At 38.0% G+C, this 25494-nt stretch overlaps 1 long non-coding RNA gene and 1 pseudogene across 1 annotated transcript; both read left to right on the top strand.

Annotated features, from left to right (window-relative positions):
* LOC132639801 (putative late blight resistance protein homolog R1A-4) overlaps positions 1-11674 on the top strand; it is a 32844-nt pseudogene extending 21170 nt beyond the window's left edge.
* A 5962-nt stretch (positions 11675-17636) lies between these two features.
* On the top strand, positions 17637-23772 carry LOC132641561 (uncharacterized). The gene is made up of 2 exons (XR_009582893.1): positions 17637-18184; positions 22429-23772. It is a non-coding gene; the product is annotated as an uncharacterized LOC132641561 (long non-coding RNA).
* The last annotated feature ends 1722 nt before the right edge of the window (positions 23773-25494 follow it).

Here is a 25494-nt window from a genome sequence, read left to right as displayed (position 1 = left end):
TTTCAGTGATCAAGTAACCAAGTTATATGTGAAAATCAATGTTATGATGTTGCTGATTTATATGTTTCGCGGGGATCAAAATGCCAATCCTTCTTTCTATGTTCACAAGCAACATGCTCAACGTCGCTTGGCCTTCTCTAAAGTGGATAATCTTGTAGAATGGAGCTTGTCTTGGTCACTTGTTGGCTCTGTACTTTGCAAGAATGATGCAACATATTGTGCCCCTCGTAGACCATCCTAACACACCTTGTCAATTTCACGCATTTTACAGAATTTCAAGTTTCTAAAAGTGTTGGATTTGGAGAATTACGTTGCTATTGATTTTATCCCAACTGATCTAGTTTACTTGAGATATTTCTCTCCAGGGACTGAACAGATCTTAATTCCTTCATCCATATCCAATCTTTCAAACCTTGAAACTATGCTATTAAGATGTAGGAAAAGAGAATTTAAAATTACAGTACTACCCTATTGAAAACAGTGCGTCCACCAAACAATATATGGAGAGACCTGGTTGTCTACCAATTCTCTCAGACGGTGCAGTAAGTAAATAACATAAGATTTTACCGTGGAAAACTTCTTTCTCAAGGGATTAAAAATCCCGACCTACCACGTAGGATTTCAACTCCACTATCACTGAGCAACTTCAAATTATAACCTCTTGCAATCTAGGAATTTAACTCACATAAATCCCTCACCCTTACAATACACCTATTGTAAGCTACACCTCTTGACTACCCTTAGCCAAGCTCACAACCACGTTTGACTAACTCTAGCCAAACCAACTAATACACTTGACTAACTCTAGCTAAGGGTACCACTCAATAGACTGAATAGGTAAACTTCCTGACAACTATTGAGAATTTACAACACCTATAACAGCATCTTGAAAGAAGAGTAGGTTTATAGTTTAAATAGCAAATGAACAAAGACTCACAACAACCTAAAGAACTTAGACATAATCTGGTGTCTGGATCAGGTTCTTCAGCTTTTAAGTGACTTTGTTCTTGAGAGCACTTGAGAACTTGTGGTGGCAAGAATTTGCACAAGATAGTGCAGCTCAATTGGTAAGAGACGATTCCCTCAGGGGAATGTAAAGGTGATTGCATGGTCGCGGGTTCGAGGCGCTGCAGCGTGTATTCTCGAGCTGGCTAAGCACCCTCTCACGTACAATACCTGAGTATGTCATGACATGTCAAGCATGCATGAGCCACCAGGGCCAGGGTCCCACCAGGGGTCCCCACAAAAAAGGCGTCTTTTTTGCGAGGATCCACAGGGGTGTCTAGGACCTGGCCCACTGCGGGTTGCCCTCCATGACATGGCATGCTTGGCATACTTGGATATTGTATGTGAAAGGGTGCTTAGCCAGTTCCCACACGCTGCAGCGCTTCGAACCCGCGACCTTGCAGTCACTTTTACATTCCCCTGAGGGAATCGCCTCTTACCAATTGAGCTGCAGCTCAATTAGTGTCACGACCCAACCCCGTAGGCCGTGACTGGCGCCCTAGTTGGGCACCCTGACGTACTTATTCAATCGAATCACACACAAATAGCATATACGGCCATAAATACTATATGCCACCTCAAACTATATCAAACTGTTCAAACACACCTCAACGCAACCGTATGCGGATATATATATCTATATATATATATGTCAAAAAGCCGGCAAGGCTATCAAATGTATCAAAAGCCGACAAGGCTATCAAATGGCACAACGGCCACAAAACAAATACAGAATGCACGCCGACAAGGCTGCCATAACGAGTGGGATCATACAACCACATATGAACAGAAGTAGGCACACACACCCACAAATATGTCTACAAACCTCTAAACAGACCAACAGAAACATATGGCGGGACAGGGCCCCTCCGTACCCCTGATCGAATATATATATATATACATACACAGTGAACAAAATATATATACCAAATGTAGGCTCTGGAATGAGAAGAGCACTCCAAATAGCCGAAGGGGGTGTCCTAGACTGGTGGATCACCAAACTGTGCGTCTGTACCTGCGGGCATGAAACGCAGCCCCCGATGAGAGGGGGTCAGTACGAAATATGTACTGAGTATGCAAAGCAGAAGATACAGAAAACAAATTTGAGACAGAAACGAAATAGAAGTACAAATCCAATCATATCAAAATGTTTAGTTTCAAAATATGTAAGTCATGCATAGGGCACAGAAGAATATGGTCGCCCGCCTGTCGATGGCGCCATAACACAGCATAACACCAGAAAGGTTTCAAATCTCCGAATCCCCGTCGCATATCATAACACAGCATAACGCCGTACACACCACAACACCATACACGGCATAGCACCAAATATAAGTGGAACCCGACCCTCCTTGGCGAGTAGCTCGGTGAACCATAAACACAACATAACTCCGGAGTATATCAAAGTGCACACGACAACAGAACCGGCCCGGGACTCGGCGAAGGGATAACAGAATGCACGAGTAGAGTCGTGAGTAGTCATATGCATAAAATCATTATCATGAATTCAAACATAAGTAAAGTGATCATAATTGAAAATCAAAATAATAGACATAACAATTTCTTTCAAAAGTTCTCCAAATTACATAAAGGAAAGTCGCGGGACCCAAGGAAGGGTATTAACCCGAATCGGGCCCGCCTATGGAAAACATACTCATCATGAGCCATGCAAACTCATACGAAAATATCAAAGCAATCCGAGTCTTTATGTGAAAGATATGTCATTCAAAATTTACGAAATTCTTTAAAGTGAAACCTTTCCATACAAAGTTCAAAAGGCGATTATTTCAAATACATGAAGGTCCATATTTCATCAAACCATACATAAGAGTGCCAAGAATTATATAAGGATCATATCATGCTCGGATTTCGAATTTGGAATTCCCTTAAGGCTCTAATCTAGCCTATGTAAAACTAAGGCATGCCAAAAGAAGGAAGGTTGCTTTACATACCTCGAACGCCCTCCAAGATAGCCAACCTAAAGTTAATCCCAATCTACGCCTCGGGCTCCCCAAGGTCTAAAAATATGCCAACGAATATCCAATATTAATCGTAGGCACTTAAGCAATTATTTATTCCAAACTATCACTAAATTCTACAGAAAATTCGGCAGCATTTCCCCTGTAAATAGGCCATCCCGAGAATTTAACTCGCTTAAAATCAACGACAACAACCACAATAACCAACCTAGCAACATCGATAATCAATTCGAAAGACAAAATAACAATAGTAACTCTCTTTTACATCATTCAACAACTTTCCAACTATTCAATTCAACGGCTTACATTCAAGCCACGATATCGCTCACACATTCAATTATCAACCCGAATCCTTACTAACAATATTCAAGGGCATTCCAAACAGTTTACATAATTTTTCCAACAATCCAATATTTTTTCTCCAAGTTGGCCGAAAACAGCCCCCTAAACCGAGAACCCCACTGTGCCCACCTTCCGACTTTCAATTCATGTTTTGTATCACAATTCACAATATAACGATATCAATTCCATAAAATACACAAATTACATCAACGCACAATAACCCTCAAATCAGCCCACAAAATCTCAACATCAATCTTGCGTCATTACATGCTCATTTCCAAACTAGAATTCATAACGACGACAATTAAATGCTATGCGATCTTCGACATATTATGTGGCCCACATTCGTCCACACTACACATATACATATGTTGATGGTTCTCATAGATAAAGATTGCATTAATTGCACAAAGTTCTCCAAATCAGTCCGCAACACTCACCATATCAATTTGGGACATCAAACTCTTATTTCCAACATAAAAGTCATCACAACAACCATTAAAACGTTAAGCGACATTAGTGTGTCCTTTGGCATATAGTATGACCCGTATTCATCTACCACTACACAAGCATATAATGGTGATTCGTAGTCACTCTACACACTACAACAATTTAACATGGTACAAGAAGCTAATTAAATCAACTCAACACCACACAACACACACACACACCCCACACGGCTAACACCCCTCACACAACCCACTTCCAACATACTATATTTCACCAATTTCATCCATATTAACACACTACAACATGAATTAAGCATTCACAACACATAAACAAGAGCAAAACTTACCTTTGTTCTCCGATTCCACACTTTGGTTAGGGTTTGCAATTGACACAACGAATGGTTGGATGACCCAAACAACTCTTCCACGCTACTTAGGGACCTCAATATAGTTGATTTGCACCCACGAAATAATTTTGGAAGGGATGAATTTTGACTTGGTTTTTTTCTAGTCTTGGCCGAGAGCCATGGTTTTTGGTTCTTCAACTTCTTGTTTTATTTTCTAAGTGTTGAAGTGTGGAAATGAGGAGAGAAGACTACTTGGTCATCTATTAAGTCCCACACAAAATATCTATATAAGTCTTTGGCCCACACAATGTGTTGGACCATTTAGAATTGGCCACACAATGTGTGGGACCATTTCCATATGCACGGCCACAATGGCATTTTTGCACAACATTTTTAATTCCAATTTTATGAATTGTGGTCCCAATTTTTCCTAAGTGTTCAATGCCCACAATTTCATATATAACTTATGTCTCAAAATAAAATCAAAGGTCAAAAGTCCCGACTTCAAATCCCGGAATAGTCTTGGCCTTAAATTATCATAGTTAATCCGGGTTGTCCCAAAGTATAAAAATACGGGACGTAACAACTAGTAAGAGACGATTCCCTCAGGGGAATGTAAAGGTGACTGCAAGGTCGCGGGTTCGAGGCGCTGCAGTGTGTATTCTCGAGCTGGCTAAGCACCCTCTCACGTACAATACCTGAGTATGTCATGACATGTCAAGCATGCATGGGCCACCAGGGCCAGGGTCCCACCAGGGGTCCCCACATGCAGTTAGCAGTGCAGCTTTACAGTTGTTGTTGCTGACTGTACGATGTACAGAGAAAGCAGATCGCGAACCAAATCTCTCTCTATTTCACCCACAGTTTGACCATTATCAAAACATAGAATGTGCTTTGTTTTATCGTACCCGGTACAGTTTAGGAGATGGTTAAACACAGACATCTGCATATTTCTAACTTCGCCATAGAAGATGCAGAAGAATTACTTGAGAACTCCCCGAAACTTCACGATCTTGAAACTTTTTCCTGTCCATTTTTTGCTTGTGTCGAGGATGCGGAACTGAAGCTGAGAAAAATGCCTAATCTTCGAAAACTAATATGCACATTCGCGAGGGTCTCCGGCTTTCAGCACCATGTATTGAATCTACCGAAAGGGCTTGAAATATTAAAGATTATTCGATTATATTCCCCTAAAAATATTCCCTTTTTTTTATCTCTACACAAAATCTAAAGAACTTGAAACTATCTGGCTTTTACTTGTATCCTGAGCACTTGTCAGAAATTGTATAGCTTCAGAACCTTCAGGTACTCAAATTGTACTTGGTTAAATTCATGAATATGGAATGGAAAGTGAGCGATGACGAGTTCCCTCAACTCAAAGTCTTGAAGCTAGATAGCTTAACTTTCTTTGAGGAATGGATTGTCATCGATGATGCCTTTCCAAACCTTGAAGGCTTGGTTTTGAGTGGTTGCCAGGAGGTTAAGGAGATCCCTTCTTGTCTCGGGGACATCTCTTCTCTGAAGTCCATTGAGGTGGAGAACTGCAACGAGTCTGTAGTAAAGTCAGCTAGGGATATCCAAGAAACACAAGTTGAAGATTATCAAAATACTAATTTCAAGCTCATCATCAAGGTACACTACTGAGAAAATACAACTACATTCAGTCTCACATTCCTTACTATAATAAGTTGCCTTTTACTAACTATTCTTTTTGTTTGAAACCTTGTCTAAAGATTTATTATTTATTATCTTATTTATTAGATAGAGTACTATCAATAAGAAAAGACCAAAAAAATGAAGTTTTTAGCCATGAAAGTTATATGAACTCGTAAAAGCCTATTCCTTAACTAAGAAATTCCATCCTCATATATATTCTTTGGTCAAAACAAAGCTTAGATGGTTGGTTCTGGTGATGATTTTAAAAGCAAGGTCGTGGGACTGGTTACTGAAGCTAGGACCTGCGGTTTTATCTATATTCAACTGAGATTTCTGTTGAATGATAAATGAACAGTAAGGCATATCTAGTGCAAAGTAAAATATCTATGAGAGATGCCATTTTTCCTTATCTATTGGTCTAGAACTGTAAAAAGTATATTCCTCAAGGGAAATACCTTAATCCAGAAAGAGAAAGAAAAACTTTTCTAGTCATTTATTTATGTTTTGCAGCTCTAAATATTACAGTTCATACTACTTTTGAACCATTAACTCATTGAGTTTCCTTTTGACAGAGTACGGACGGTAGCAGGAGCAATTTGGGAGATCAACATGTAACTTTTTAAGTAGCTTTTTGAGTTATTATACACAGTAAAATTGTCCGTCTGCTGTTGCATTCAATGAAAACTACATTTCAGAGCTTAACAATTTGGAACAAGTAATTCAGTCAATCGTTAATGTTTGGTTCAAGTTATTAGAGTTTGTTTCTTAAGGTGAATGGTTTCAGCTTTTTCTTTTTGTCTTACTAGTTTTCAGGCACGTGCAACGTACCTCATATCAATTGTCACAACATGAGTATCCAAATATTGATGGTCACACTCGTACAAAATGCCAACATTTCTATTAATTCTATAAGAAATTGAATCAGAAAAGAAAATAGAAAATTGAAGACGTCGATACAACCGTCACAAGTGAAAGAAATTATTGTCAATCTAGCATCAAAATCTCTAATTTTTCTCCATCATCTTCCTCCCTTTTTTTGTCTCTTGATCTGACAATCCAACCAAAGAGGAGTCAAACTCGCTGAGTTGTTTTTTACTATCTTTTTTTGAATTTTAGCTTCCTCTCTTATTTGATGGTGTGAAAATGTGAGAATTGCCTCATTGAATTTGCATCTGACCAGATTAAGTAGCTCCTTCCTTTTGACATATCTTTGTACTAATCTATAAAAAGAAAGCACGAGATTATCATTTCAAATTTAATAGAGAGGATCTACACTAACTAAGAATGCACCAGAAAATAGAATTATGCATAACATCTACTTACAAATATAAAATTATACTGAAAAAATATAAGAGTATGTATACGTTGGGTTGATGTACACATTCGAATCTCATACGCTGGAGATATAAGTCTATTTATAGTGATGTACCCTTCAAATACAATAGAAGTCTTTTTTCATCCACTTTTAAGTTTTCAAATTAATTAATTGTCAGAATATGATCATTTCAAACTAATTGAATGAATAAGTTCAACCGTTGCTCACGTGAAATAGCTTTGTTTGTGATATTGTATGTTTTCCAATTAACAGCTCATTATAGCCATTATCTACCATTTAATAGTATGCTCATTTAATAGCTTAACTTAATTCCATGTGCTTTAATGCGTTCAAATGATTAATGACTAAGAACAACCTAGAATAATTAGAAGGTGAACAGCTCTTTCTATTAAGTGTTAGGTTGTGAGAGGTAACTTTACTTGTTGAACGTCTAATTCAATTAACAGGTAATTAAAATATTACCATTTAATATTTAATTAGATGTTTTATTGAATTTGATTTACTGCAAGAGCAAAATTGTAATCCAATTTTGAAGGTTAGAACTTTTCACTTTTAGTATTATATGATGATGACGACTTATGTCACCGCTATGCGTCTTATGATTTCACCAAGATGCAGTGTTGTTACTCTGCTAAAATATTGTTTTTGCACTGTGCCGTAGACCTGCTTTTTCATACTAAATGCCAATTTATGTCCTCAACTTGGAAAATCCTTCTTAAACATTATTCATATGTTATGTCAATTTCCTGAAAAACATATAAGGAGTTGGATACTCTTAATGATGTGAGGCCTTTTGGGGAAAACCGTGCGGGCTTGGCCCAAAGGGGACAATATCACATCATGTTAAGAGTATCTTTGGGCCGTTTTAGCCCAACAACTGGTATCAGAGCCAATGGTTTGGCGGGACGAGTATGAAGATGGCGGAGTGTGGCGTGGGGCCCGGCTTAGTGCCTTTGCCCGTCTATGGGCCGGTTTACGACCTTTACCCGTAGCATTGAAGACGCATTCACAGCCTTTGGGCTTTGGTGACCGTAAATACTCTGACAATGTGGGTGGCACACATACATGTTGAATCTCTGACCCGTGGTATAATAATGAGCCACGTGGAACTTAGTTCGAGGGGGAGATTGTTGGGTGTGCGAACAAAGTACCACATTGATAGCTGAAAAGGAAAGGGAGCTATTTATATGGAGTTGGATACTCTTAATGATGTGAGGCCTTTCGGGGAAAACAGTGCGGGCTTGGCCCAAAGCGGACAATATCACATCATGTTAAGAGTATCTTTGGGACGTTTTAGCCCAACAACAAATTGTTAGGTTTTTGGGTTTTCCCTTCCTCTGTGGAATTGGATTAATAAAACCCAGTCCAATTAGGTTTTTGGGTTTTTCCTTCCTATGTGTAATTGGATTAATAAAACCCAATTCAATTTGGACCAGGCCATTTTTACCCAAAATTTCCTCTATATATAGGAGCAATTTAGGTCTTATTTTCAGAACACAAGAGTGAATTCATAGCAGCCATATAGAAAGAAAAACGTGAGAGAGAAAGCAGATTTTCGTCCAGAAATTTTCAACTACAGCAGTCCGCTTTAAATTGCGTTTCCCGATTCGTTAACCGTTGGATCGTGCTGAAATTTTAACTGGGGGTTCTCAACATCTAGTTCTTCTATTTCAACGGTGGAGATCGGATTTTATGGTCTTTAGCGCTAGTTTTCGAGTACGAACAGTAGCTCGTTTTTGGGGGGTTATTTCTCTCTTTTCTTCGCTAGTTTTGGTGCTATCTTTTATGTATTGTTGCTCCGTGCTTGGATTTATTGTTGTATCCATTTGGAGAACATTGTTGTAACTCTTGTTGTTTATAGTGGAGCTTTTGTGGGCCGGAGGTCCCGTGGATGTTTCCTCTTCACACTGAAGGGGTTTTACCACGTAAATTTGGCGTCTCTTCCATTTGATTTATTTTTGCTTGCTTTGCTATCTTATTGTTGGTATAGCTGCTACCTAGATTTCCATTTTTGCTAGTGTTTATTGTCTTCTCTTGGTTCAAATAGTGTGGGAAGCTTCGACTTGGGTATTTCTTCCGCTGTTACCTCGTCGTGCAATTTGATTATTGCTTGTTTCTTCCCAACAAAGTGGTATCAGAGCTTGTGGTTGTATTTGGTTGGGTTGATCGTCTATTTGAATGATGGAGGCAAATATGAGTAAGATGGTTTGTTTAAATGGCAGTAATTACCATATTTGGAAAAGCAAGATGAAAGATCTTCTATTTGTCAAGAAGTTGCATTTACCTGTGTTCGCTTCTAAGAAACCCGAGTCTATTAAAGATGAAGAGTGGGAATTTGAGCACTTACAGGTTTGTGGCTATATCAGGCAATGAGTTGAAGATAATGTTCGAAATCATATTGTGAATGAGACAAATGCTAAAAGTTTGTGGGAAAAGCTCGAGACACTTTATGCTTCAAAAACTGGCAATAATAAGTTGTTCCCACTGAAACAATTGATGAATATTAGATACAAAGAGGGCAACCCTATTTCTGATCATATCAATGATTTTCAGGGTGTCCTTGATCAGCTGTCTGGAATGGGTGTCAAGTTTGATGAAGAAATACAGGGACTTTGGCTTCTTAATACTTTGCCAGACTCTTAGGAAACTCTTCGAGTTTCTTTGACTAATTCTTCTCCCAGTGATGGTGTAACTATGGAATATGCTAAGAGTGGTGTTTCGAATGAATAGATGAGAAAAAGATCTCAAGTGTCGTCTTCTTCAACTTCACACTCCGATGTTTTGGTCACTGAAGACAGGGGGAGAAGTAACTTCAGAGGTCAGAATGACAGAGGCAAAAGTAGAAGTAAGTCAAGAACCTCCAGGTACAAGAATCTTACATGTGACTATTGTCACTTGAAAGGGCACATCAAGAAAAATTGCTACAAGTTTAAGAGAGACCAGAAAAGGCAAAAGAAAGAAGACGATAATGAAAATCGTGTTGCTGTTGTTGCTGAAAATGATCTTCTCATTGCTTGTGGTAAAAATGATATCAATCTTGTTTGTGATGAGTCTACCTGGTTTGTGGATTCAGGTGCCACTTCTCATGTCACGCCAAAGAAGGAATTATTTTCTTCTTATACTCCGAGTAATTTTGAAAATTTACGAATGGGCAATGATAGTGAGGTTGAGGTACTTGGTATTGGCACAGTTTGCTTGAAAAATAAGAACAGTTCGAGGTTGGTTCTTAACAATGTCAAGCATGCTCTAGATGTTCGTCTGAATTTAATTTCTGTAGGAAATCTTGATGATGATGGTTATGATCAAACCATTGGTGGTGGCCAGTGGAAGCTTCTTAAAGGTTCAATGGTTGTGGCTCGAGGTTACAAGATGTATGACTTGTACTTATTTCAGGGCTCTATTTGTGGTGACTCAATAAATTTGGTGGAGAATGATACTTCATCAGAATTATGGCATAGAAGGCTGAGTCATATGAGCGAGAAGGGGATTGATAACTTGGCTAAGAAGAATTTTCTTTCTGGAGTGAAACAAGTAAAGTTAAAGAGATGTGTTCATTGCTTAGCCGGAAAACAGAAAAGAGTTTCTTTTCAAAGTCATTCGCCTTCAAGAAAGCATGATTTGCTGGAGTTGGTACATTCTGATTTGTGTGATCCTTTTAAAGTAAGCTCTCGTGGTGGTGCACTTTACTTTGTGACTTTTATTGATGATCATTCTCGCAAACTCTGGGTATTTCCTTTGAAGTCCAAGGATCAAGTACTTGATGTGTTCAAGACTTTTCAGGCCTTGGTTGAGAGACAGACAGGGAAGAAACTAAAATGCATCCGCTCAGACAATGGTGGTGAATACATTGGTCCCTTTGATATTTATTGTAGACAGCAGGGTATTCGGCATCAGAAAACTCCTCCAAAGACTCCTCAGTTAAATGGTTTAGCAGAGAGGATGAACAGAACTCTAGTTGAAAGGGTTAGATGTTTGCTTTCAGATGCTAAGCTGCCAGATTCATTTTGGGCAGAATCACTTAATACCACTGCTTATGTTATCAATTTATCTCCTACTATTGCTTTGGATGGTGATGTCCCTGACAGAGTTTGGTTTGGTAAGGATGTCTCTTATGCTCATTTGAGAGTCTTCGGGTGTAAAGCCTTTGTGCATGTTCCTAAGGATGAGAGATCAAAGCTAGAAGTTAAAACTAGGCAGTGTATCTTCATTAGTTATGGTCAAGATGAATTTGGCTATCGTTTCTATGATCCAGTTGAGAAGAAACTTGTTAGAAGTCGTGATGTTGTGTTCTTTGAAGACCAGACAATTGAAGATTTTGACAAAGTTGAGAAAGTTAATTCTCAGAGCAATGAAAGCTTAGTTGATATTGATCCAGTTCCTGTGACTATTGCACCTGAGGAAAACCTTCAAAATAGTGAAGATAGTGATTATATTCAGAATGACCAGCATGATGTTGTTGATGCTCCAGTGGAAGATGATGTGGTTGGCCAGCAACGAGTTGCTATTGATGCTATGTTGACCAAGCTTTGCCAACAGGGAAGTTGGAAGAGTGTTGTTTGATCGCTGGGATGGCGGTTTCCTCCACATAGTCGGGAGGGGGAGAATTGTTAGGTTATTGGGTTTTCCCTTCCTATGTGGAATTGAATTAATAAAACCCAGTCCAATTAGGTTTTTGGGTTTTCCCTTCCTATGTGGAATTGGATTAATAAAACCCAATTCAATTTGGACCAGGCCAATTTTACCCAAAATTTCCTCTATATATAGGATCAATTTAGGTCTTATTTTCAGAACACAAGAGTGAATTCATAGCAGCCATATAGAGAGAAAAACGTGAGAGAGAAAGCAGATTTTCGTCCAGAAATTTTCTGCTACAGCAGTCCGCTTTAAATTGCGTTTCCAGATTCGTTAACTGTTGGATCGTGCTGAAATTTGAACTGGGGGTTCTCAACATCTGGTTATTCGATTTCAACGGTGGAGATCGGATGTTATGGTCTTTAGCTCTAGTTTTCGAGTACGAACTGTTACACCCCGCACTTTCAGAGCATGAGCATGACATGTACATCACCGTAGCAATGAAGTATCGGAGATGTCCCATGATGTTTTGGAAGATACAAGCCATGGGAAGTATGTAACAACGAAATAAAAAGACGAATTACGATCTCGCAAGTCGTAATCGGGAAAGAGTGTTTTGAAACACGAGAACATGGCCATTATTAGTAAAATAAGTGATAAATATCATGTATGGAGAGTTTCGGAATATTTTGAGATCGAGCAAATTGAAGAAAATAAGCTCGACGAAAAAAAGAGAAATGCTGGAAGGATTTTTAGTCAACTTTGGAGGCGCATATCTCCTAGTATATATGGCGTTTTAAGGTGTTTCAAAAGCCAAAAATGAAGTTCGTTGAGTCTAGATTATACTGCAACAAACCGCTCGTTGATAGGACGTCGGAGTATAGAATTATAAACGTTACAAACTGAACTGTCGCGCAGAAACAGGACGCTACAGTACTGCTACAGTACTGTAGCTACAGTACCCGACCCAACTTATTATAAAAGGGGTCAAAACCCCATTTTCATCATCCAAAATTTTCCAGAAAATTCAGCAACAAAAAGGGGCTTAAATCCCACATAAAAGTGAGGATTTTGAGTGAAATTCAAGCTATGGAATATCAATCGAGGTCCGGGCAACGCGTAGACGCGATTATAAATTTGTTTTGTGTTGAAGTGAGTTTGGAAACAAGTGGGTATTGAAGATCTTGTTACTTGAGTAAATACAAGGTATGAATTGTTGAATCTCTTTCTCTATCAATATGAATTAAGGAATAATTGCAAGAATTAAGTTATAGTTGTTGTGTTGATGTTGCTAATTTATGGATTAAGGGTTGAAGAGAAATTTGGATGGAAATACCTATATTTATCTTGTAGGATGTTGAGGATATTATTATTGATGTTGTTAGTATTAATTTCGGCTTCTTTACGGAAATAAAGTTATTAATTAGTCGTACCCCAAGTTGGTTAGTTGAGAAATTTAGAAAACATCGTGCGGGACGTTTTAGGAGATATATTGGCATGGATAATGGTATTGATGATTCTGGTATTGTTGTTGTTGATTGGTTGTTGATATAATGATTTCGGGCTAGGCATATATACAGGGGAGGTGCTGCCCGAATTTCGCTAGAATCTAAAGGGATTTTTAATTAAAGTTTCGAGACGAGCGTATGATGATGATTCTAATAATATTATGAATGGTTCTATATGTAGATTACGAGGCTACGAATAATTCTTAAGAGAGGTGCAAGACGGGAAGTAAGTTAGAAGTCGAGAATTATCTCCCAGGTATGTTAAGGCTCGTCCCTTTCTTTCAAAGGCATGATCTTTAGTTTATGGTTTCATAAATGTTTCCGTATTTTCCTCGTCATCAAAAGTTAAATGTCCCAGATTCCAAGGCATAATTTCCTCCTTGATATTCATAAGTGTTTTCCAAAATATTTGTATTTTCCAAACCAAAGTTTGTGATTATGTGAGCTCTTATGATAAAGACGATGCATATATTTTCAATGAAAACGATGATGTCAAAATTGAGAATATTATTATGATGACTATGATGAGAATAAATCCATGCTTAAAGGTTCTAAGTTTATGATTCCAACGACAACATAAGAATGTTGAGTTATTTACTGATTTCTCAATTCATTCATGGAGGATGACTAATTTCTTTTAAGATCCCAAAAATACATGACTTGATGCCTTATGAAATTTACGATCCTATTCTATGTTTTCTCTTAATTCTATTCTTCATTGATAGTCTCACCTTAAAATAATTGTTCCTTCAAGGTGAGACAAAGCGACGACGATTATTCCATAATATAATCGGAGGCTACCGACCTTACGTCACTCCGATACAGTTGTGGCTTTTGATTAGGCTCTTATGCATGCTTTATATATATGTATGTATTTTCTCACACCGCGCCGCGCTATAGTCGGCCGGGCAGGCACGTAGATGTGCACACCACTGCAGTGGGCATGTTATGATATCGCCCCGGACGCGGGAGGCCTGGACGCAGGCTAATGATGATAACACCGAGCCTTAATGGCCGGGCATGTTACTATTTATATATCACACCGCGCCTTAATGGTCGGGCATGTTACTAAGTATATGTATTGAAATGTTTTTTTAAAAGGCTAAGCATGCGTGACATCCGCCCTACGAGGCATTCAGATGTACAGGTTATATCTCTTATTCCTTGTTACTTTTCATATCTATGTTATATTGTTACTCATGCCTTACATACTCAGTACATTATTTGTACTGACGCCCCTTCTTGTGGGCGCTGCGTTTCATGCCGCGCAGGTGCATACGGATGAGTAGAAGACACTGCTAGAAGATGTTCCAGCGGGATTGGCGAGCTCCATTTCTTTCCGGAGTGTTGCCGAGTCAGAGTATCCATGTCATGGTATGATGATTTATGTTAGAGACTTTGCAGACAGAGTCACGTATTTAGCCTGCCAGTCTTGTATGTGGCTATCTAAGCCGATGTATTCATTATGCATCACTTTACAGATTTATATGATTACAAATTTTATTTGATTCGAGAAAGATAAAAATAATGTTTTTGTTAAAAGCTTTCCCTATGCATTTCAGTTCATGACTTAAGGATTGTGAGTATAACGAGAGCCGAGCGAAGAGATCCAGCGGGTTCGCTCGGATCTAAGTAAGGGTCGGGTGTCCATCGTGCCCTATCAGGATTGGGGTGTGACACGAACAGTAGCTCGTTTTTGGGGGTGATTTCTCTCTTTTCTTCGCTAGTTTTGGTGCTATCTTTTATGTATTGTTGCTCCGTGCTTGGCTTTGTTGTTGTAGCCATTTGGAGAACATTGTTGTAACTCTTGTTGTTTATAGTGGAGCTTTTGTGGGCCGGAGGTCCCGTGGATGTTTCCTCTTCACATTGAAGGGGTTTTACCACGTAAATTTGGCGTCTCTTCCATTCGAATTATTTTTGCTTGCTTTGCTATCTTATTGTTGGTATAGCTGCTACCTAGATTTCCATTTGTGCTACTGTTTATTGTCTTCTCTTGATTCAAATAGTGTGGAAAGCTTCGACTTGGGTATTTCTTCCGCTGTTACCTCGTCGTGCAATTTGATTATTGCTTGTTTCTTCCCAACACATACAACAGTAAGGAATCTTTTTTTTTTAACCCCCACCCCCAGGAGCTCCCCCCTTTTGCCTCCCTTGGTGACTCGAACCCACAACCTTCGCAGCAGTAAGGAATCGGACCTAAATCTTGGTGACTTTTTAAGTGTCAGTTGAAGCATATCGAGAAACAAATCCGGAGTAGCCGATGTGGTAGATGAACTTATCCCACCAAGCTACTGGCTATATCCGAAGGGAAATTGAACTCAGCCTTTCTCTACTAGAGAGCTTAACGGAAACAACCTCTCTCCCACAAAGGTAGGGGTAAGGTCTGCGTACACCCCACCCTCTCCGGACCCTACTTGTGGGATCACACTGGCTATGTTGTTGTTGTAATTGTTGTTTATGCTCTGTTGAGAAGTTTCATCGTTTGAAAAAAAAAAGGGTGTATATTTACCTACCAGACATCTTACACGTGATCAGACTTTCTAGACTCTTGAAACAAACATTTGGGGGTGATGGATAAATTCTGGATAGCATTAGGCTATTAGCGATCTTCTTATTGATAGATAGTTAGATACTGGTCTGCTTTCCGTGGTCACAACAACTTTTGAAGCATGACACGTCAGGACTATTTGATGATACAAATACAGCTTCCCGAGCTTCGTTTAAATAACTTCCCTTCTATTTAACCAGGATTCCCAACATTTCTTTTGGGAATATGCCTTTAATTCAAGTAAATATAGTGTCTGTTTGTCCGACGACTGCAAACATGCTTTATTTCTTTTCCTTCTGATTCCATCTAGGATCTCTCCTGCATTGTTCTTTCAACTATTTAAAGCATTCTTCTCGGGTCAGGATTCTATATCAAGAACAACGTGTACCTACTTCAAGGCCGGCCAGAGCGCCAAGCCACTAAAGCGGGGGCTTTAGGCCCAAAATTTTGGGGGCCCCATTTTTTTTAATCCGGTGTTGGATACCTGTATTGAATTTTTCGATTTCGAGACATGCAAGGCCGGTTAAAGAGGGAAGCACACCCTAGCAAGATTTTTTTGTTCTGAGTCTCGAACCCAAGACCTCTAGTTAAGGGAAAAGAGGCCTAATTTTTACCTAAAATAGATTTATAGGTTAATTTTTCTTTTAAAGAATATTGAGCAAAACAAATAAGGCCTCCCGTTAAAGTTGGCTTTAGGACCCCGATCTTATTGAGCCGCACCTGACCTACATTTGCGTAAGAAAGAAACCATAAGTTCGCGAAAGTTTTAGTCTAAGCATTTTGCGTCTTCAGAAGTAATTTGTCCAAACTACAGTAACAAATTGGAAGGATTAAGTGAATTACTTAGAGATAAACTGATTAAGTCTATTCGAGTCCTGCATGCAGTAGTCTTTTCCCAATGACTAGATTCCTTTTTGAAGTACTAATGAGGACATTGTTGAAGATAAACGGAAACCACAACTATACGTAAGAATTTACCATGTTATTATCATTTGATTTAATACAAATATAAACAATTTGGTACTGCGCACTGGAACGCTTACTAGTTAAACGCTACAGTGCTGGCTCGTTGGGATGCGCTAGGCAAAATGTAGACTGTAGTGCTAAAATTTGGGCATTGCATCCAAACCTGAAACTTTATCAGGAATTACAGTCTTCAGAAGATTTTTGCAACAGAAGGAAATAATTGTTCATTATGAAGATGGATGAATCAGAAAGATAGTGTACACAGTTTGTCCTAATTTGAATCCTTTTACAGCTCAAAGTAGTAAGAAGATCTCTTATGTAATTATCACCTATAGTACTTACACCAGTTCTAACAAATACACAAACATCTTTTCATAAATTTCATGATAAAAAAACATGTTCACCAAATCCTTCTTCTACTAGGATCATAACACGAACAAGTACCTGGTGTTGACATCCAATTTTATCCCTCCTTTATTCCAATTTATTTCCTTGGGCTTCTAAATTTATTAACGAGCTAAATACTTTATTTTCACTACTATTATTATTGCTACTGCTATTAATATCGTTATCCCTCTTATTACTTACATCTTCACGATTTTACTATCAACATTACTAGCATTACTTTATTACAAATTTTAATGATTTGTCGTCATTTCATTTTAGGATTTGTACTCGTTAAATTAATTATAAGTCAATACTTTAGTAAGTCCTTTATTTTCTACATATTAATCACTAATTGTCATCACATAATACACAAGAAGTTGTAGAAGTTAATTACTAAGAAGCCCAAAAGGAATTAATTAGAAGAAGAAAATACCCAACAATTTCAGCTATTTGAAGCCCATTCTTACAAGCCCAATTCGTGTATCTGCAGCCATTTAGCTAATTAATTATTAAATGTTGAAGACCCAGCCCATAACATCTTTTATCTTTCCCTAAACCTAATTTCTATACCCATCCGTTGCCTCTCCTTTTTCCCTTCCATTTTGGACGATTTTTGTACCTTTCTTTCACCGTCACAAGACCTTGCTCCACCATTTTGGTGAAAGTTTCAGACATTACCCAAAGTTATTTTGTTCTCTTCCACAAATCTCTTTGTTCCAAGTCAAAATTTCATCACAAGAGATTCGTTTAGACTAGAGATAGGTCACGGGCTTATTTTCTCTGTCGATCCATATCAGTCCCTTTCTCTTCTCTCTTCCGGCATGATTTTGACCTCTCACAACGACTATATTTCAAAGTTGAAAAGTTTCCGCTCATGAATCTGGAAACCCTAACCTTTTCCTATAAATACATCTCTAACTCTCAGCCAAAGGGGCTTTCTTTTTTTACCGAAGATTTACCACATTTTCGTTATCAACATTATTGCTCCAAAGAAGAGACTTTCTGGTGACTTTCCATCCGAAATTCGGATTTGTTCGTGAGTAGGGAAGTAGATCTGGATCGTCGTCTCCTTCACTGCACCCGAAACAGGTGCTTACTGTTCTCCTTTTATTTTTATCCATTCTAAGTGATGTTTGTATTTCTCTCTAACTTTTATTTCGATCCTGTCATTGGATATCATGAAATAGTTACTGAATCTGTTTTCTTGTTCACTTAGTATCATGTTTCTACTATGAAACTTTTAATCTTTGTTCAGTTATAGAGGCTTACGTAGGAAATATGTATTAGGATTTCTTTGAATAATAAGAGTTTAGTTTCGGGGTATGTTGAAGACTTTATACATAGTATGAATCATGTTTTGGGTCATATAAATATCATCTGTATGGCGTGTCACAAGAAAGCACGAATTAGGTTCCTCTCAAATTGATAGATGCATAATAATTTATTTATTTATGTGCATGTTCTGATTTGTTAGTTTAAAAACAAAAAGTTCTTTACTTATTTTAGAAATTATGTTATTAGGATTTAATTTTTTAAAATTATCAAAAATCTTATTAGAAGGTTTCATTAAAAAATACTCATCTTTCAAAGATGATTAAAGGAAAGCATATTCTTGTATCTAACACTAGCAGAAGTTGTGTCCTTCTAGCCTTGCCCCAAAATAGTAGAAATTGTGTCTTTAAGCTTCTTGAAATCTAGGATGATGACTTGGTTCAGACTTATTGTTGAAAACTTCTTGTTCAAGTGGTGGGATCATCTTGAGAATGGAACTCTCAAGGAAGTCATTGATATGAAAACGATCCACAAATTGACTTAAAAGGAGCTGCGTTTCAATCTGGTTGTACAATCATAGTTTTGTCCCTTCAAACCAATAACTTCGGTTGTGATTTTATGAAGGCATCCTTCTGCATTTATGTTTGTTGTTTTTGGTAGAAGTTGAAAGGAGGTATTTTTTTCAACTGAGTTCAACTTTTGTGCCATAGCTGTGCTTTCTATCGAAACTCAATAAAATTATTACTTGTTTGCTGCATGCAAAAAAAAAATAGTTCTTTCATATCTGTTATAGTGGGTTATATTTGCTATTGGGAATTTGTTTGAGTATGCAAAATATATGCTAAGGTCTTCATATATATCCTTATATGAGAACCATGTTGTAGTTTGTTGCTTGGTTCTTTATTACCTTTTGACAGTAAGATTTCTCTCTAACTTCATCATTTCTTTCCTTTCTTTTGCATGAACACCGGAGCCGAAGAGTTTCACTTTGAGACTCAACGACGCCGCTACCACATGGAGCCCGTACATCCTAGATCATTTCCAGCTTTGCATCGCTTAAACAGAACCACAAAATAATTTAAATCCTTTCTGTCAGGAGCCTATTTTGGCTAATTTATTTGTTGATGCTGCTTGTTTATATGTTTGGTGTGACTAACATTTTGCCTAGCTGTGTGGTTATTATAAAATACTTAACCGCTTTATTTTAACCAAGTCCCATTTTATCCATATTAGGATGTCTTAACTAGCAATTTAGTTCTTAAATCAAGTGGAGTTTAATTGTTCCTCTCGTGGGTTTGGCACCTTTTTAGTTAGAAAGAAAAAGATATTCTTTCAAAGTATCACAAATTTTATACACTAAACGTTAGCTTGTTTTGAGAATAATAATAAAAAAAAAAAAAAGCAAACTGGTTTTTGTGGACAATTTTTTTCACTTTAACTCCTTTCCAATATTTGAAACATGTATTTTGTTAAAACAACCTTTGCATAGTTTATATGGAACTGATAGTCTTTTCATAAGTCTTTCACGTTAAGCTAATCACAACTTTCGAAATACACAAACGTTTTCCCTAAACTTTATTTAGTTCACTACTTTTCATATGATATTTGTATTTTTTAAAATGCTTCCACGTTCGTATACAACAATCGGCCTCAATTTTTCTCAACTTAAGTCCGGTCGGTTAACCATTTTTAATGGATTTTAAAGGATGCTTAATACCTTCCCTTTAGATTAATTGAACCCTTACCTAGAATCTTTAAGTTTAGTAGACCTTAAAACGGAGTTAACTTTAAACATGTACTTTATATAACTTTAGGTGTCCTAATTCACCATAAAACTAGGTGGCGACTCCTGTACTTTACTTAACCTCGGAATTACCGGGAAGTTGTAAACCATTTTGACATCGGTTGAAATAGGGTATAACAGCTTGGCGACCCCGCTGGGGACTACTTAGGTTCTAACCATAACGGACTTAGTTTTTTTAATTAAGCTTTATGTGCTAACTTAATTACTTTATTTGCTATAAACTGTTTCACATGCTATAAATTGCTTGCGTGATATATTATTTGTTTGATATAAATTGTTTATGTGTTACTTGCTTTGATAAATTGTCATTCCGTTCATACTTCCTCTACTCCCGGAAAATTCACACAAATTCACACAATTAAAGCGGTTTTGTCACGACCCAACCCCGTAGGCCGTGACTAGTGCCCGAATTGGGCACCCGAACATACTTATCCAAATCGAATCACATACAAATAGCATATACTGGCACAATTGTCACACGCTGCCTTAAATTATATCAAATGGTCTCAAACGCATTTCAACACATCCATAGACATATATATATATATATATATATATATATATATATATATATATATCATGTTACGTCCCGTATTTTTATACATTGGGACAACTCGGATTAACTATGATAAATTAAGGCCAAGACTATTCCGGGATTTGAAGTCGGGACTTTTGACCTTTGATTTTATTTTGAGACATAAGTTATATATGAAATTGTTGGCATTGAACATTTAGGAAAAATTGGGACCACAATTCATAAAATTGAAATTTAAAAATCTTGTGCAAAGGGGCATTGAGGCCGTGTATATGGAAATGGTCCCACACATTGTGTGGCCAATTTTAATTGGTCCAACACATTGTGTGGGCCAAAGGCAATGTAGATATTTTGTGGACTTAAAAGATGAATTCTTAAGTCATCTTCCACACTTTCAACACTTAGAAAAAAAATTAAGAGGAGTTGAAGAACAACTCCCCCTCTCTCTCGGCCAAAGTGGAGAAAAAAAACCAAGACCATTTTTAGCCTTCCCAAAAATAATTCCTTGATACAAACCCACTATATTGAAGTCCCTAAGTAGCGTAGAAGAGTTGTTTGGATCATCTAACCATTCATTGTGTCCAATTGCAAACCCTAGCCATTTGTGGTATTGAAGAAGAAAGGTAAGTTTTGCTCTTGTTCTATGTGTTGTGAACTCTTATTTCATGTTGTAGCATGTTAATATGGACGAAAATCATGAAATATGGTGTGATGAAGTTGGGCCGTGTGTTTGGTGTTCTAGTCGTGTATATGGGTGTTGAATTGGATTGATGAATTAATTCTTGTAGTATGTTAAATTGTTGTAGTGTGTAGAGTGGCTAAGAATCACCATTATATCCTTGTGTAGTGGTAGATGAATATGGGTCATACTATATGCTAAAGGACACACTAATGTCGCTTAACGTTTTAATGGTTGTTGTGATGACTTTTATATTGGAAATAAGAGTTAAATGTCCCAAATTGATATGGTGAGTGTTGCGGACTGATTTGGAGAACTTTGTGCAATTAATGCAATCTTTATCTATGAGAACCATCAACATATGTATATGTGTAGTGTGGACGAATGTGGGCCACATAATATGTCGAAGATCGCATTAATATCGCTTAGCATTTTAATTGTCGTCGTTATGAATTCTAGTTTCGAAATGAGCATGTAATGACTCAAGATTAATGCTGAGATTTTGTGGGCTGATTTGAGGGTTATTGAGCATTGATGTAATTTGTGTATTTTATGGAATTGATATCGTTATATGGTGAATTGTGATACAAAACATGAATTGAAAGTCGGAAGGTGGGCACAGTGGGGTTCTCGGTTTAGGGGGCTATTTTCGGCCAACTTGGAGAAAAATTATTGCATTGTTGGAAAAATTATGTAAACTGTTAGAATGCCCTTGAATATTGTTAGTAAGGATTCGGGTTGATAATTGAATGTGTGAGCGATATCGTGGCTTGAATGTAAGCCGTTGAATTGAATAGTTGGAAAGTTGTTGAATGATGTAAAAGAGAGTTACTATTGTTATTTTGTCTTTCGAATTGATTATCGATGTTGCTAGGTTGGTTATTGTGGTTGTTGTTGTTGATGTTGAGCGAGTTAAATTCTCGGGATGGCCTATTTACAGGGGAAATGCTACCGAATTTTCTGTAGAATTTAGCGATAGTTTGGAATAAATAATTGCTTAAGTGCCTATGATTAATATTGGATATTCGTTGGCATATTTGTAGACCTTGGGGAGCCCGAGGCGTAGATTGGGATTAACTTTAGGTTGGCTATCTTGGAGGGCGTTCGAGGTATGTAAAGCAACCTTCCTTCTTTTGGCATGCCTTAGTTTTACATAGGCTAGATTAGAGCCTTAAGGGAATTCCAAATTCGAAATCCGAGCATGATATGATCCTTATATAATTCTTGGCACTCTTATGCATGATTTGATAAGAATATGAACCATTATATCTTCGAAATAATCGTTTTCCAAATGTTGCACAAAAAGTTTGTTTAGAGAATTCCATAACTTTTGAATGCCATATCTTTCGCATAAAGGCTCGGATTGTTCCAATATTTTTATAGGAGTTGCATGATGTATAATGAGTATGATTTCCATAGGCGGGCCTGACTCGGGTCAATACCCGTTCGTGGGTCCCGCGACTTTCCTTTATGCGATTCGGAGAACTTTTGAAAGAATTTGGTATGACTATTATTCCGATTTCGAATATGATCATTTTTACTTATGTTTGAGTTTGTGATAATGATTTTGTGCATATGACTACTCACGATTCTACTCGTGCATTCTGTTATCCCTTCGCCGAGTCCCGGGCCGGTTATGTTGTCGTGCGCACTTTGATATACTCCGGAGTTATGCTGTGCTTATGGTTCACCGAGCTACTCGCCAAAGAGGGTCGGGTTCCACTTATATATGATGATATGGTGTGTATGGCGTTATGCTGTGTTATGATATGTGACGGGGGTTCGGAGGTTAGAAACCTTTCCGGTGTTATGCTGTGTTATGGCGCCATCGACGGGCGGGCGACCATATTCTTCTGTACCTTCTGCATGACTTACATATTTTTAAAGTAAACATTTTGATACGTTGGATTTGTACATATTCTTTGTACTACTAATCCGTTTATGTCTCAGGTTTGCTTCTGTATATTCTACTTTGCATACTCAGTACATATTTCGTACTGACCCCCTCTCTTCGGGGGTTGTGTTTCATGCCCGCAGGTACAGACACACAGTTTAGTGATCCACCAGTCTAGGACACCCTCTTCTGCTATTTGGAGTGCTCTTCTCATTCCAGAGCCTACATTTTGGTATATATATTTTGTTCGTTGTGTATGTATATATTTGATCAGGGGTACGGCGGGGCCCTGTCCCGCCATATGTTTTGACTGGTCTGTTTAGAGGTCTGTAGACGTATTTGTGGGTGTGTGCGCCTACTTCTGTTCAGATGCGATTGTATGATCCTATATGGTTATGGCAGCCTTGTCGGCGTGCATTCTGTATATGTTTTGGGCCATTGTGCCATTTGGTAGCCTTGCCGGCTTTTTGATATATATATATATATATCCGCATACGGTTGCGTTGAGATGTGTTTGAACAGTTTGATATGGTTTGAGACGACATAGAGTATTTATGGCCGTATATGCTATTGTGTGTGATTTGATTGAATAAATACGTCAGGGTACCCAACTAGGGCGCCAGTTACGGCCTACGGGGCTGGGTCGTGACATATCAAAAGCCGACAAGGCTATCAAATGGCTCAACGGCCCCAAAACATATACGAATGCACGCCGACAAGGCTGCCATAGCGAATAGGATCATACAAACACATCTGAACAAAAGTAGGCACACACACCCACGAATACGTCTACAGACCTCTAAACAGACCAACCGAAACATATGACGGGACAGGGCCTCGCCGTACCCCTGAACAAATATATACATACACATCGAACGAATATATACCAAAATATATGCTCTGAAATGAGAAGAGCACTCCAAACGGCAGAAGAGGGTGTCCTAGACTGGTGGATCACCAAACTGTGCGTCTGTACCAGTGAGCATGAAACGCAGCCCCCGAAGAAAGGGGGTCAGTACGAAATATGTACTGAGTATGCAAAGCAGAAGATACAAAAACAAATCTGAGACATAAACAAAATAGTGGTACAGAAAATAAGTACAAATCCACTATATCAAAATGTTTAATTTTCAAAAATATAAGTCATGCATAGGGTACAGAAGAATATGGTCGCCCGCCCGTCAATGGCGCCATAACACCAGAAAGTTTCAAATCTCCATATTCCCCGTCACATATCATAACACAGCATAACACAAAATGTAAATGGAACATAGCCCTCTAACGAGTGGCTCGATGAATCATAAACACAGCATAACTCCGGAGTATATCAAAGTGCGCACGACAACAGAACCGGCCCGGGACTCGGCGAAAGAGATAACAGAATGCACGAGTAGAGTCGTGAGTAGTAATATGCATAAAATCATTGTCATGAACTCAAACATATGTAAAATTATCATACTTGAAAATCAAAATAATAGTCATAACAAATTCTTTCAAAAATTCTCCGAATTACATAAAGGAAAGTCGCGAGACCCACGGACGGGTATCGACCCGAGTCGGGCCCGCCTATGGAAAATGTACTCATTATACATCATGCCAACTTCTATAAAAATATTGGAACAATCCGAGCCTTTATGCGAAAGGTATGGCATTCAAAAATTACGAAATTCTTTAAAGTGAAACCTTTCTATGCAAAGTTCGGAATGCGATTATTTCAAAGGCATAATGGGTCATATTTCATCAAATCATACATATGAGTGCCAAGGAATATATAAGGATCATAACATGCTCGGATTTCGAATCTTAGAATTTTCCTCAAGGCTTATAATCTAGCCTATTGAAAACTAAGGCATGCCAAAAGAAAGAAGGATTGGGCTTTACATACCTCGTACGCACTCCAAGCTAGCCAATATAAAGCTAATCTCAATCTACGCCTCGGGCTCCCCAAGGTCTACAAGTACGCCAACGAATATCATACATTAGCCATGGGCACTTAAGCAATTTATTCCAAACTAACTCTAAATTCTACAGAAAATTCGGCAGCACTTCCCCTGTAAATAGGCCAACCCGAGAATTAACTCGTCCAAAATCAACAACAACAACCAACCTAGCAACATCGATAATCAATTCGAAAGGCAATATTACATTAATAACTTTCTTTCGCAACATTCATAATATTCGTTTCAACGGTTTACATTCAAGCCACCACATAGCT

The sequence above is a fragment of the Lycium barbarum genome, chromosome 5 (assembly GCF_019175385.1).
Source record: "Lycium barbarum isolate Lr01 chromosome 5, ASM1917538v2, whole genome shotgun sequence".
Lineage (NCBI taxonomy): Eukaryota > Viridiplantae > Streptophyta > Magnoliopsida > Solanales > Solanaceae > Lycium > Lycium barbarum.
The sequence above is the reverse complement of the archived record's forward strand: the minus strand, read 5'-3'. Positions and strand labels throughout refer to the sequence as shown.